This window comes from Schistocerca serialis, unplaced genomic scaffold (genome assembly GCF_023864345.2).
Source record: "Schistocerca serialis cubense isolate TAMUIC-IGC-003099 unplaced genomic scaffold, iqSchSeri2.2 HiC_scaffold_297, whole genome shotgun sequence".
Lineage (NCBI taxonomy): Eukaryota > Metazoa > Arthropoda > Insecta > Orthoptera > Acrididae > Schistocerca > Schistocerca serialis.
In genome coordinates this window covers 16868-28266 of record NW_026047865.1, presented here as the reverse complement: position 1 = coordinate 28266, position 11399 = coordinate 16868, and the positions used below count along the sequence as shown (strand labels likewise).

At 50.8% G+C, this 11399-nt stretch overlaps 14 non-coding genes across 14 annotated transcripts; all 14 read right to left on the bottom strand.

Moving 5' to 3' along the window:
* Positions 1 to 790: 790 nt before the first annotated feature.
* Positions 791 to 863, bottom strand: Trnaa-agc (transfer RNA alanine (anticodon AGC)). Its single transcript has one exon. It is a non-coding gene; the product is annotated as a tRNA-Ala (tRNA).
* A 416-nt stretch (positions 864 to 1279) lies between these two features.
* Positions 1280 to 1352, bottom strand: Trnaa-ugc (transfer RNA alanine (anticodon UGC)). Its single transcript has one exon. It is a non-coding gene; the product is annotated as a tRNA-Ala (tRNA).
* Positions 1353 to 2365: 1013 nt separating this feature from the next.
* On the bottom strand, positions 2366 to 2438 carry Trnaa-agc (transfer RNA alanine (anticodon AGC)). The gene has a single exon. It is a non-coding gene; the product is annotated as a tRNA-Ala (tRNA).
* Positions 2439 to 2854: 416 nt separating this feature from the next.
* On the bottom strand, positions 2855 to 2927 carry Trnaa-ugc (transfer RNA alanine (anticodon UGC)). The gene has a single exon. It is a non-coding gene; the product is annotated as a tRNA-Ala (tRNA).
* Positions 2928 to 3940: 1013 nt separating this feature from the next.
* Positions 3941 to 4013, bottom strand: Trnaa-agc (transfer RNA alanine (anticodon AGC)). The gene has a single exon. It is a non-coding gene; the product is annotated as a tRNA-Ala (tRNA).
* A 416-nt stretch (positions 4014 to 4429) lies between these two features.
* On the bottom strand, positions 4430 to 4502 carry Trnaa-ugc (transfer RNA alanine (anticodon UGC)). Its single transcript has one exon. It is a non-coding gene; the product is annotated as a tRNA-Ala (tRNA).
* Positions 4503 to 5515: 1013 nt separating this feature from the next.
* Positions 5516 to 5588, bottom strand: Trnaa-agc (transfer RNA alanine (anticodon AGC)). The gene has a single exon. It is a non-coding gene; the product is annotated as a tRNA-Ala (tRNA).
* A 416-nt stretch (positions 5589 to 6004) lies between these two features.
* Positions 6005 to 6077, bottom strand: Trnaa-ugc (transfer RNA alanine (anticodon UGC)). Its single transcript has one exon. It is a non-coding gene; the product is annotated as a tRNA-Ala (tRNA).
* A 1013-nt stretch (positions 6078 to 7090) lies between these two features.
* Positions 7091 to 7163, bottom strand: Trnaa-agc (transfer RNA alanine (anticodon AGC)). The gene has a single exon. It is a non-coding gene; the product is annotated as a tRNA-Ala (tRNA).
* A 416-nt stretch (positions 7164 to 7579) lies between these two features.
* On the bottom strand, positions 7580 to 7652 carry Trnaa-ugc (transfer RNA alanine (anticodon UGC)). Its single transcript has one exon. It is a non-coding gene; the product is annotated as a tRNA-Ala (tRNA).
* A 1013-nt stretch (positions 7653 to 8665) lies between these two features.
* On the bottom strand, positions 8666 to 8738 carry Trnaa-agc (transfer RNA alanine (anticodon AGC)). The gene has a single exon. It is a non-coding gene; the product is annotated as a tRNA-Ala (tRNA).
* A 416-nt stretch (positions 8739 to 9154) lies between these two features.
* Positions 9155 to 9227, bottom strand: Trnaa-ugc (transfer RNA alanine (anticodon UGC)). Its single transcript has one exon. It is a non-coding gene; the product is annotated as a tRNA-Ala (tRNA).
* A 1013-nt stretch (positions 9228 to 10240) lies between these two features.
* On the bottom strand, positions 10241 to 10313 carry Trnaa-agc (transfer RNA alanine (anticodon AGC)). The gene has a single exon. It is a non-coding gene; the product is annotated as a tRNA-Ala (tRNA).
* Positions 10314 to 10729: 416 nt separating this feature from the next.
* On the bottom strand, positions 10730 to 10802 carry Trnaa-ugc (transfer RNA alanine (anticodon UGC)). The gene has a single exon. It is a non-coding gene; the product is annotated as a tRNA-Ala (tRNA).
* Positions 10803 to 11399: the final 597 nt, after the last annotated feature.

Genomic DNA, 11399 nt, shown 5'->3' with positions numbered 1-11399 from the left:
CACTCCATGTCGACAATCACACAGCACCTGAGGTAACAAGCACATCTGAAGCCCCATTGTGCACTCGACTGTTCATGCCAACTCACTGCCTCGCACTTTACTACTGTGTACCACTCTTGTCGTCCAACTGCAAAAGACTGGGCCACAACAAGTTTCCGCGTCTCCATTGCACTGCGCAAACTACGAAACGCTCCCCAAACATGGCACTCACCCATGCAGACGACTTTTCCGACTTTACACGACGCTCACGCAACGCTCACGCTAGTGACAGCCTTATTTAGAGCTTGTCGTCGCGCCCAAGCGAGTGAGCACATTTCGCCTACGGCTTAGGCCGCCCACCTAGTGTGGCTGCTCGGTGTCTGCAGGCAGCGAGGGGCTGCAAGCTTTCCGTATTCGCGCCTATGTCACCTCTGCTTGCTTGTCAGAGACAGAGTATCGCAAAACATACAACTCACTCCATGAATTGATTGCTACGGCATCTGTCATCAGCAGTCACAACTAGCAACACCAGTAGCAGCCGACTGCACGTAAAGAATTGGAATGTGCAGTGGGATTTTTGTGAATTCGGCGCAAGGCTCATCTTTCCGACATAGGTTTGAGAATCTTATGGGAACACGAGTACTGTTTCTAAATTAAGTGTAGTGGTTGGAGGAGGGTACTTCCTGCGCATTACAGCACGCTTGCCAATTGTGGCTGCTAATCGTTCGCTCGTATCTGCCTTGACACATTTTCTGGCTGTGAATTATTCCACTTGCATGGCAGTGTGCGCATGTTGGTGTGTTAAAAATTCTGGAGGCGCTGGGTATCGATCCCAGTACCTCTCGCATGCTAAGCGAGCGCTCTACCATCTGAGCTACGCCCCCTGCTGACGAACTGCGCTACATACAGTCATATCAATTGCACACACCCTTGCACTCCAATTATTCCGCAGACAAACACTACTCTCAATGTGTCTGTGAGGGTGTCTTTCAGGTTTCCTGCATTCTGTATCGAATCGTAGTTGGCCAAAATCAAAGTGGCACGCACGACGTCGAAAATAGCGTTCGGCCAACGCTCTGAGGTAGACGAAAGTGTTGTTCACTCTCTAGACTTCACTGAGGTTAGGCCGTTTTACCCAAGGCAGATTTGCACTCGATGACACCTCGACAACAGCCGGTCCTCACATTTACGTCTTGCTCTCCTTACGTCAGTATACGAGTCTGTGACGCTGGCTTTGCAACAGCTTGCGTGCCTTTAGGCTCGCCGCGACCAACACTTACCACGCACTGACCACAAAACATGGAGGCGCCGGGGCTTGAACCCGGGACCTTTCACATGCAAAGCGAACGCTCTACCAACTGAGCTACGCCCCCAAGCACAACCAAGCTGCGCTGTTCTCCATTCTTTACTACTCTTATGTGCACGGACACGATGGTTGGTTGGTTTGCAGGGCTGAAGGGAACAGAGTACAAAGGCGCGGACGCGTTCATATACACAAGAGTTCCAAGTAGTTTCGATGCTCTGGTATTACGACTGCAAATTCCGTCCGTTTTTAACGTCTTAAATTGAAGGGCCAGTCACAAGTTGCTCTGTTTTCACTCCATGTCGACAATCACACAGCACCTGAGGTAACAAGCACATCTGAAGCCCCATTGTGCACTCGACTGTTCATGCCAACTCACTGCCTCGCACTTTACTACTGTGTACCACTCTTGTCGTCCAACTGCAAAAGACTGGGCCACAACAAGTTTCCGCGTCTCCATTGCACTGCGCAAACTACGAAACGCTCCCCAAACATGGCACTCACCCATGCAGACGACTTTTCCGACTTTACACGACGCTCACGCAACGCTCACGCTAGTGACAGCCTTATTTAGAGCTTGTCGTCGCGCCCAAGCGAGTGAGCACATTTCGCCTACGGCTTAGGCCGCCCACCTAGTGTGGCTGCTCGGTGTCTGCAGGCAGCGAGGGGCTGCAAGCTTTCCGTATTCGCGCCTATGTCACCTCTGCTTGCTTGTCAGAGACAGAGTATCGCAAAACATACAACTCACTCCATGAATTGATTGCTACGGCATCTGTCATCAGCAGTCACAACTAGCAACACCAGTAGCAGCCGACTGCACGTAAAGAATTGGAATGTGCAGTGGGATTTTTGTGAATTCGGCGCAAGGCTCATCTTTCCGACATAGGTTTGAGAATCTTATGGGAACACGAGTACTGTTTCTAAATTAAGTGTAGTGGTTGGAGGAGGGTACTTCCTGCGCATTACAGCACGCTTGCCAATTGTGGCTGCTAATCGTTCGCTCGTATCTGCCTTGACACATTTTCTGGCTGTGAATTATTCCACTTGCATGGCAGTGTGCGCATGTTGGTGTGTTAAAAATTCTGGAGGCGCTGGGTATCGATCCCAGTACCTCTCGCATGCTAAGCGAGCGCTCTACCATCTGAGCTACGCCCCCTGCTGACGAACTGCGCTACATACAGTCATATCAATTGCACACACCCTTGCACTCCAATTATTCCGCAGACAAACACTACTCTCAATGTGTCTGTGAGGGTGTCTTTCAGGTTTCCTGCATTCTGTATCGAATCGTAGTTGGCCAAAATCAAAGTGGCACGCACGACGTCGAAAATAGCGTTCGGCCAACGCTCTGAGGTAGACGAAAGTGTTGTTCACTCTCTAGACTTCACTGAGGTTAGGCCGTTTTACCCAAGGCAGATTTGCACTCGATGACACCTCGACAACAGCCGGTCCTCACATTTACGTCTTGCTCTCCTTACGTCAGTATACGAGTCTGTGACGCTGGCTTTGCAACAGCTTGCGTGCCTTTAGGCTCGCCGCGACCAACACTTACCACGCACTGACCACAAAACATGGAGGCGCCGGGGCTTGAACCCGGGACCTTTCACATGCAAAGCGAACGCTCTACCAACTGAGCTACGCCCCCAAGCACAACCAAGCTGCGCTGTTCTCCATTCTTTACTACTCTTATGTGCACGGACACGATGGTTGGTTGGTTTGCAGGGCTGAAGGGAACAGAGTACAAAGGCGCGGACGCGTTCATATACACAAGAGTTCCAAGTAGTTTCGATGCTCTGGTATTACGACTGCAAATTCCGTCCGTTTTTAACGTCTTAAATTGAAGGGCCAGTCACAAGTTGCTCTGTTTTCACTCCATGTCGACAATCACACAGCACCTGAGGTAACAAGCACATCTGAAGCCCCATTGTGCACTCGACTGTTCATGCCAACTCACTGCCTCGCACTTTACTACTGTGTACCACTCTTGTCGTCCAACTGCAAAAGACTGGGCCACAACAAGTTTCCGCGTCTCCATTGCACTGCGCAAACTACGAAACGCTCCCCAAACATGGCACTCACCCATGCAGACGACTTTTCCGACTTTACACGACGCTCACGCAACGCTCACGCTAGTGACAGCCTTATTTAGAGCTTGTCGTCGCGCCCAAGCGAGTGAGCACATTTCGCCTACGGCTTAGGCCGCCCACCTAGTGTGGCTGCTCGGTGTCTGCAGGCAGCGAGGGGCTGCAAGCTTTCCGTATTCGCGCCTATGTCACCTCTGCTTGCTTGTCAGAGACAGAGTATCGCAAAACATACAACTCACTCCATGAATTGATTGCTACGGCATCTGTCATCAGCAGTCACAACTAGCAACACCAGTAGCAGCCGACTGCACGTAAAGAATTGGAATGTGCAGTGGGATTTTTGTGAATTCGGCGCAAGGCTCATCTTTCCGACATAGGTTTGAGAATCTTATGGGAACACGAGTACTGTTTCTAAATTAAGTGTAGTGGTTGGAGGAGGGTACTTCCTGCGCATTACAGCACGCTTGCCAATTGTGGCTGCTAATCGTTCGCTCGTATCTGCCTTGACACATTTTCTGGCTGTGAATTATTCCACTTGCATGGCAGTGTGCGCATGTTGGTGTGTTAAAAATTCTGGAGGCGCTGGGTATCGATCCCAGTACCTCTCGCATGCTAAGCGAGCGCTCTACCATCTGAGCTACGCCCCCTGCTGACGAACTGCGCTACATACAGTCATATCAATTGCACACACCCTTGCACTCCAATTATTCCGCAGACAAACACTACTCTCAATGTGTCTGTGAGGGTGTCTTTCAGGTTTCCTGCATTCTGTATCGAATCGTAGTTGGCCAAAATCAAAGTGGCACGCACGACGTCGAAAATAGCGTTCGGCCAACGCTCTGAGGTAGACGAAAGTGTTGTTCACTCTCTAGACTTCACTGAGGTTAGGCCGTTTTACCCAAGGCAGATTTGCACTCGATGACACCTCGACAACAGCCGGTCCTCACATTTACGTCTTGCTCTCCTTACGTCAGTATACGAGTCTGTGACGCTGGCTTTGCAACAGCTTGCGTGCCTTTAGGCTCGCCGCGACCAACACTTACCACGCACTGACCACAAAACATGGAGGCGCCGGGGCTTGAACCCGGGACCTTTCACATGCAAAGCGAACGCTCTACCAACTGAGCTACGCCCCCAAGCACAACCAAGCTGCGCTGTTCTCCATTCTTTACTACTCTTATGTGCACGGACACGATGGTTGGTTGGTTTGCAGGGCTGAAGGGAACAGAGTACAAAGGCGCGGACGCGTTCATATACACAAGAGTTCCAAGTAGTTTCGATGCTCTGGTATTACGACTGCAAATTCCGTCCGTTTTTAACGTCTTAAATTGAAGGGCCAGTCACAAGTTGCTCTGTTTTCACTCCATGTCGACAATCACACAGCACCTGAGGTAACAAGCACATCTGAAGCCCCATTGTGCACTCGACTGTTCATGCCAACTCACTGCCTCGCACTTTACTACTGTGTACCACTCTTGTCGTCCAACTGCAAAAGACTGGGCCACAACAAGTTTCCGCGTCTCCATTGCACTGCGCAAACTACGAAACGCTCCCCAAACATGGCACTCACCCATGCAGACGACTTTTCCGACTTTACACGACGCTCACGCAACGCTCACGCTAGTGACAGCCTTATTTAGAGCTTGTCGTCGCGCCCAAGCGAGTGAGCACATTTCGCCTACGGCTTAGGCCGCCCACCTAGTGTGGCTGCTCGGTGTCTGCAGGCAGCGAGGGGCTGCAAGCTTTCCGTATTCGCGCCTATGTCACCTCTGCTTGCTTGTCAGAGACAGAGTATCGCAAAACATACAACTCACTCCATGAATTGATTGCTACGGCATCTGTCATCAGCAGTCACAACTAGCAACACCAGTAGCAGCCGACTGCACGTAAAGAATTGGAATGTGCAGTGGGATTTTTGTGAATTCGGCGCAAGGCTCATCTTTCCGACATAGGTTTGAGAATCTTATGGGAACACGAGTACTGTTTCTAAATTAAGTGTAGTGGTTGGAGGAGGGTACTTCCTGCGCATTACAGCACGCTTGCCAATTGTGGCTGCTAATCGTTCGCTCGTATCTGCCTTGACACATTTTCTGGCTGTGAATTATTCCACTTGCATGGCAGTGTGCGCATGTTGGTGTGTTAAAAATTCTGGAGGCGCTGGGTATCGATCCCAGTACCTCTCGCATGCTAAGCGAGCGCTCTACCATCTGAGCTACGCCCCCTGCTGACGAACTGCGCTACATACAGTCATATCAATTGCACACACCCTTGCACTCCAATTATTCCGCAGACAAACACTACTCTCAATGTGTCTGTGAGGGTGTCTTTCAGGTTTCCTGCATTCTGTATCGAATCGTAGTTGGCCAAAATCAAAGTGGCACGCACGACGTCGAAAATAGCGTTCGGCCAACGCTCTGAGGTAGACGAAAGTGTTGTTCACTCTCTAGACTTCACTGAGGTTAGGCCGTTTTACCCAAGGCAGATTTGCACTCGATGACACCTCGACAACAGCCGGTCCTCACATTTACGTCTTGCTCTCCTTACGTCAGTATACGAGTCTGTGACGCTGGCTTTGCAACAGCTTGCGTGCCTTTAGGCTCGCCGCGACCAACACTTACCACGCACTGACCACAAAACATGGAGGCGCCGGGGCTTGAACCCGGGACCTTTCACATGCAAAGCGAACGCTCTACCAACTGAGCTACGCCCCCAAGCACAACCAAGCTGCGCTGTTCTCCATTCTTTACTACTCTTATGTGCACGGACACGATGGTTGGTTGGTTTGCAGGGCTGAAGGGAACAGAGTACAAAGGCGCGGACGCGTTCATATACACAAGAGTTCCAAGTAGTTTCGATGCTCTGGTATTACGACTGCAAATTCCGTCCGTTTTTAACGTCTTAAATTGAAGGGCCAGTCACAAGTTGCTCTGTTTTCACTCCATGTCGACAATCACACAGCACCTGAGGTAACAAGCACATCTGAAGCCCCATTGTGCACTCGACTGTTCATGCCAACTCACTGCCTCGCACTTTACTACTGTGTACCACTCTTGTCGTCCAACTGCAAAAGACTGGGCCACAACAAGTTTCCGCGTCTCCATTGCACTGCGCAAACTACGAAACGCTCCCCAAACATGGCACTCACCCATGCAGACGACTTTTCCGACTTTACACGACGCTCACGCAACGCTCACGCTAGTGACAGCCTTATTTAGAGCTTGTCGTCGCGCCCAAGCGAGTGAGCACATTTCGCCTACGGCTTAGGCCGCCCACCTAGTGTGGCTGCTCGGTGTCTGCAGGCAGCGAGGGGCTGCAAGCTTTCCGTATTCGCGCCTATGTCACCTCTGCTTGCTTGTCAGAGACAGAGTATCGCAAAACATACAACTCACTCCATGAATTGATTGCTACGGCATCTGTCATCAGCAGTCACAACTAGCAACACCAGTAGCAGCCGACTGCACGTAAAGAATTGGAATGTGCAGTGGGATTTTTGTGAATTCGGCGCAAGGCTCATCTTTCCGACATAGGTTTGAGAATCTTATGGGAACACGAGTACTGTTTCTAAATTAAGTGTAGTGGTTGGAGGAGGGTACTTCCTGCGCATTACAGCACGCTTGCCAATTGTGGCTGCTAATCGTTCGCTCGTATCTGCCTTGACACATTTTCTGGCTGTGAATTATTCCACTTGCATGGCAGTGTGCGCATGTTGGTGTGTTAAAAATTCTGGAGGCGCTGGGTATCGATCCCAGTACCTCTCGCATGCTAAGCGAGCGCTCTACCATCTGAGCTACGCCCCCTGCTGACGAACTGCGCTACATACAGTCATATCAATTGCACACACCCTTGCACTCCAATTATTCCGCAGACAAACACTACTCTCAATGTGTCTGTGAGGGTGTCTTTCAGGTTTCCTGCATTCTGTATCGAATCGTAGTTGGCCAAAATCAAAGTGGCACGCACGACGTCGAAAATAGCGTTCGGCCAACGCTCTGAGGTAGACGAAAGTGTTGTTCACTCTCTAGACTTCACTGAGGTTAGGCCGTTTTACCCAAGGCAGATTTGCACTCGATGACACCTCGACAACAGCCGGTCCTCACATTTACGTCTTGCTCTCCTTACGTCAGTATACGAGTCTGTGACGCTGGCTTTGCAACAGCTTGCGTGCCTTTAGGCTCGCCGCGACCAACACTTACCACGCACTGACCACAAAACATGGAGGCGCCGGGGCTTGAACCCGGGACCTTTCACATGCAAAGCGAACGCTCTACCAACTGAGCTACGCCCCCAAGCACAACCAAGCTGCGCTGTTCTCCATTCTTTACTACTCTTATGTGCACGGACACGATGGTTGGTTGGTTTGCAGGGCTGAAGGGAACAGAGTACAAAGGCGCGGACGCGTTCATATACACAAGAGTTCCAAGTAGTTTCGATGCTCTGGTATTACGACTGCAAATTCCGTCCGTTTTTAACGTCTTAAATTGAAGGGCCAGTCACAAGTTGCTCTGTTTTCACTCCATGTCGACAATCACACAGCACCTGAGGTAACAAGCACATCTGAAGCCCCATTGTGCACTCGACTGTTCATGCCAACTCACTGCCTCGCACTTTACTACTGTGTACCACTCTTGTCGTCCAACTGCAAAAGACTGGGCCACAACAAGTTTCCGCGTCTCCATTGCACTGCGCAAACTACGAAACGCTCCCCAAACATGGCACTCACCCATGCAGACGACTTTTCCGACTTTACACGACGCTCACGCAACGCTCACGCTAGTGACAGCCTTATTTAGAGCTTGTCGTCGCGCCCAAGCGAGTGAGCACATTTCGCCTACGGCTTAGGCCGCCCACCTAGTGTGGCTGCTCGGTGTCTGCAGGCAGCGAGGGGCTGCAAGCTTTCCGTATTCGCGCCTATGTCACCTCTGCTTGCTTGTCAGAGACAGAGTATCGCAAAACATACAACTCACTCCATGAATTGATTGCTACGGCATCTGTCATCAGCAGTCACAACTAGCAACACCAGTAGCAGCCGACTGCACGTAAAGAATTGGAATGTGCAGTGGGATTTTTGTGAATTCGGCGCAAGGCTCATCTTTCCGACATAGGTTTGAGAATCTTATGGGAACACGAGTACTGTTTCTAAATTAAGTGTAGTGGTTGGAGGAGGGTACTTCCTGCGCATTACAGCACGCTTGCCAATTGTGGCTGCTAATCGTTCGCTCGTATCTGCCTTGACACATTTTCTGGCTGTGAATTATTCCACTTGCATGGCAGTGTGCGCATGTTGGTGTGTTAAAAATTCTGGAGGCGCTGGGTATCGATCCCAGTACCTCTCGCATGCTAAGCGAGCGCTCTACCATCTGAGCTACGCCCCCTGCTGACGAACTGCGCTACATACAGTCATATCAATTGCACACACCCTTGCACTCCAATTATTCCGCAGACAAACACTACTCTCAATGTGTCTGTGAGGGTGTCTTTCAGGTTTCCTGCATTCTGTATCGAATCGTAGTTGGCCAAAATCAAAGTGGCACGCACGACGTCGAAAATAGCGTTCGGCCAACGCTCTGAGGTAGACGAAAGTGTTGTTCACTCTCTAGACTTCACTGAGGTTAGGCCGTTTTACCCAAGGCAGATTTGCACTCGATGACACCTCGACAACAGCCGGTCCTCACATTTACGTCTTGCTCTCCTTACGTCAGTATACGAGTCTGTGACGCTGGCTTTGCAACAGCTTGCGTGCCTTTAGGCTCGCCGCGACCAACACTTACCACGCACTGACCACAAAACATGGAGGCGCCGGGGCTTGAACCCGGGACCTTTCACATGCAAAGCGAACGCTCTACCAACTGAGCTACGCCCCCAAGCACAACCAAGCTGCGCTGTTCTCCATTCTTTACTACTCTTATGTGCACGGACACGATGGTTGGTTGGTTTGCAGGGCTGAAGGGAACAGAGTACAAAGGCGCGGACGCGTTCATATACACAAGAGTTCCAAGTAGTTTCGATGCTCTGGTATTACGACTGCAAATTCCGTCCGTTTTTAACGTCTTAAATTGAAGGGCCAGTCACAAGTTGCTCTGTTTTCACTCCATGTCGACAATCACACAGCACCTGAGGTAACAAGCACATCTGAAGCCCCATTGTGCACTCGACTGTTCATGCCAACTCACTGCCTCGCACTTTACTACTGTGTACCACTCTTGTCGTCCAACTGCAAAAGACTGGGCCACAACAAGTTTCCGCGTCTCCATTGCACTGCGCAAACTACGAAACGCTCCCCAAACATGGCACTCACCCATGCAGACGACTTTTCCGACTTTACACGACGCTCACGCAACGCTCACGCTAGTGACAGCCTTATTTAGAGCTTGTCGTCGCGCCCAAGCGAGTGAGCACATTTCGCCTACGGCTTAGGCCGCCCACCTAGTGTGGCTGCTCGGTGTCTGCAGGCAGCGAGGGGCTGCAAGCTTTCCGTATTCGCGCCTATGTCACCTCTGCTTGCTTGTCAGAGACAGAGTATCGCAAAACATACAACTCACTCCATGAATTGATTGCTACGGCATCTGTCATCAGCAGTCACAACTAGCAACACCAGTAGCAGCCGACTGCACGTAAAGAATTGGAATGTGCAGTGGGATTTTTGTGAATTCGGCGCAAGGCTCATCTTTCCGACATAGGTTTGAGAATCTTATGGGAACACGAGTACTGTTTCTAAATTAAGTGTAGTGGTTGGAGGAGGGTACTTCCTGCGCATTACAGCACGCTTGCCAATTGTGGCTGCTAATCGTTCGCTCGTATCTGCCTTGACACATTTTCTGGCTGTGAATTATTCCACTTGCATGGCAGTGTGCGCATGTTGGTGTGTTAAAAATTCTGGAGGCGCTGGGTATCGATCCCAGTACCTCTCGCATGCTAAGCGAGCGCTCTACCATCTGAGCTACGCCCCCTGCTGACGAACTGCGCTACATACAGTCATATCAATTGCACACACCCTTGCACTCCAATTATTCCGCAGACAAACACTACTCTCAATGTGTCTGTGAGGGTGTCTTTCAGGTTTCCTGCATTCTGTATCGAATCGTAGTTGGCCAAAATCAAAGTGGCACGCACGACGTCGAAAATAGCGTTCGGCCAACGCTCTGAGGTAGACGAAAGTGTTGTTCACTCTCTAGACTTCACTGAGGTTAGGCCGTTTTACCCAAGGCAGATTTGCACTCGATGACACCTCGACAACAGCCGGTCCTCACATTTACGTCTTGCTCTCCTTACGTCAGTATACGAGTCTGTGACGCTGGCTTTGCAACAGCTTGCGTGCCTTTAGGCTCGCCGCGACCAACACTTACCACGCACTGACCACAAAACATGGAGGCGCCGGGGCTTGAACCCGGGACCTTTCACATGCAAAGCGAACGCTCTACCAACTGAGCTACGCCCCCAAGCACAACCAAGCTGCGCTGTTCTCCATTCTTTACTACTCTTATGTGCACGGACACGATGGTTGGTTGGTTTGCAGGGCTGAAGGGAACAGAGTACAAAGGCGCGGACGCGTTCATATACACAAGAGTTCCAAGTAGTTTCGATGCTCTGGTATTACGACTGCAAATTCCGTCCGTTTTTAACGTCTTAAATTGAAGGGCCAGTCACAAGTTGCTCTGTTTTCACTCCATGTCGACAATCACACAGCACCTGAGGTAACAAGCACATCTGAAGCCCCATTGTGCACTCGACTGTTCATGCCAACTCACTGCCTCGCACTTTACTACTGTGTACCACTCTTGTCGTCCAACTGCAAAAGACTGGGCCACAACAAGTTTCCGCGTCTCCATTGCACTGCGCAAACTACGAAACGCTCCCCAAACATGGCACTCACCCATGCAGACGACTTTTCCGACTTTACACGACGCTCACGCAACGCTCACGCTAGTGACAGCCTTATTTAGAGCTTGTCGTCGCGCCCAAGCGAGTGAGCACATTTCGCCTACGGCTTAGGCCGCCCACCTAGTGTGGCTGCTCGGTGTCTGCAGGCAGCGAGG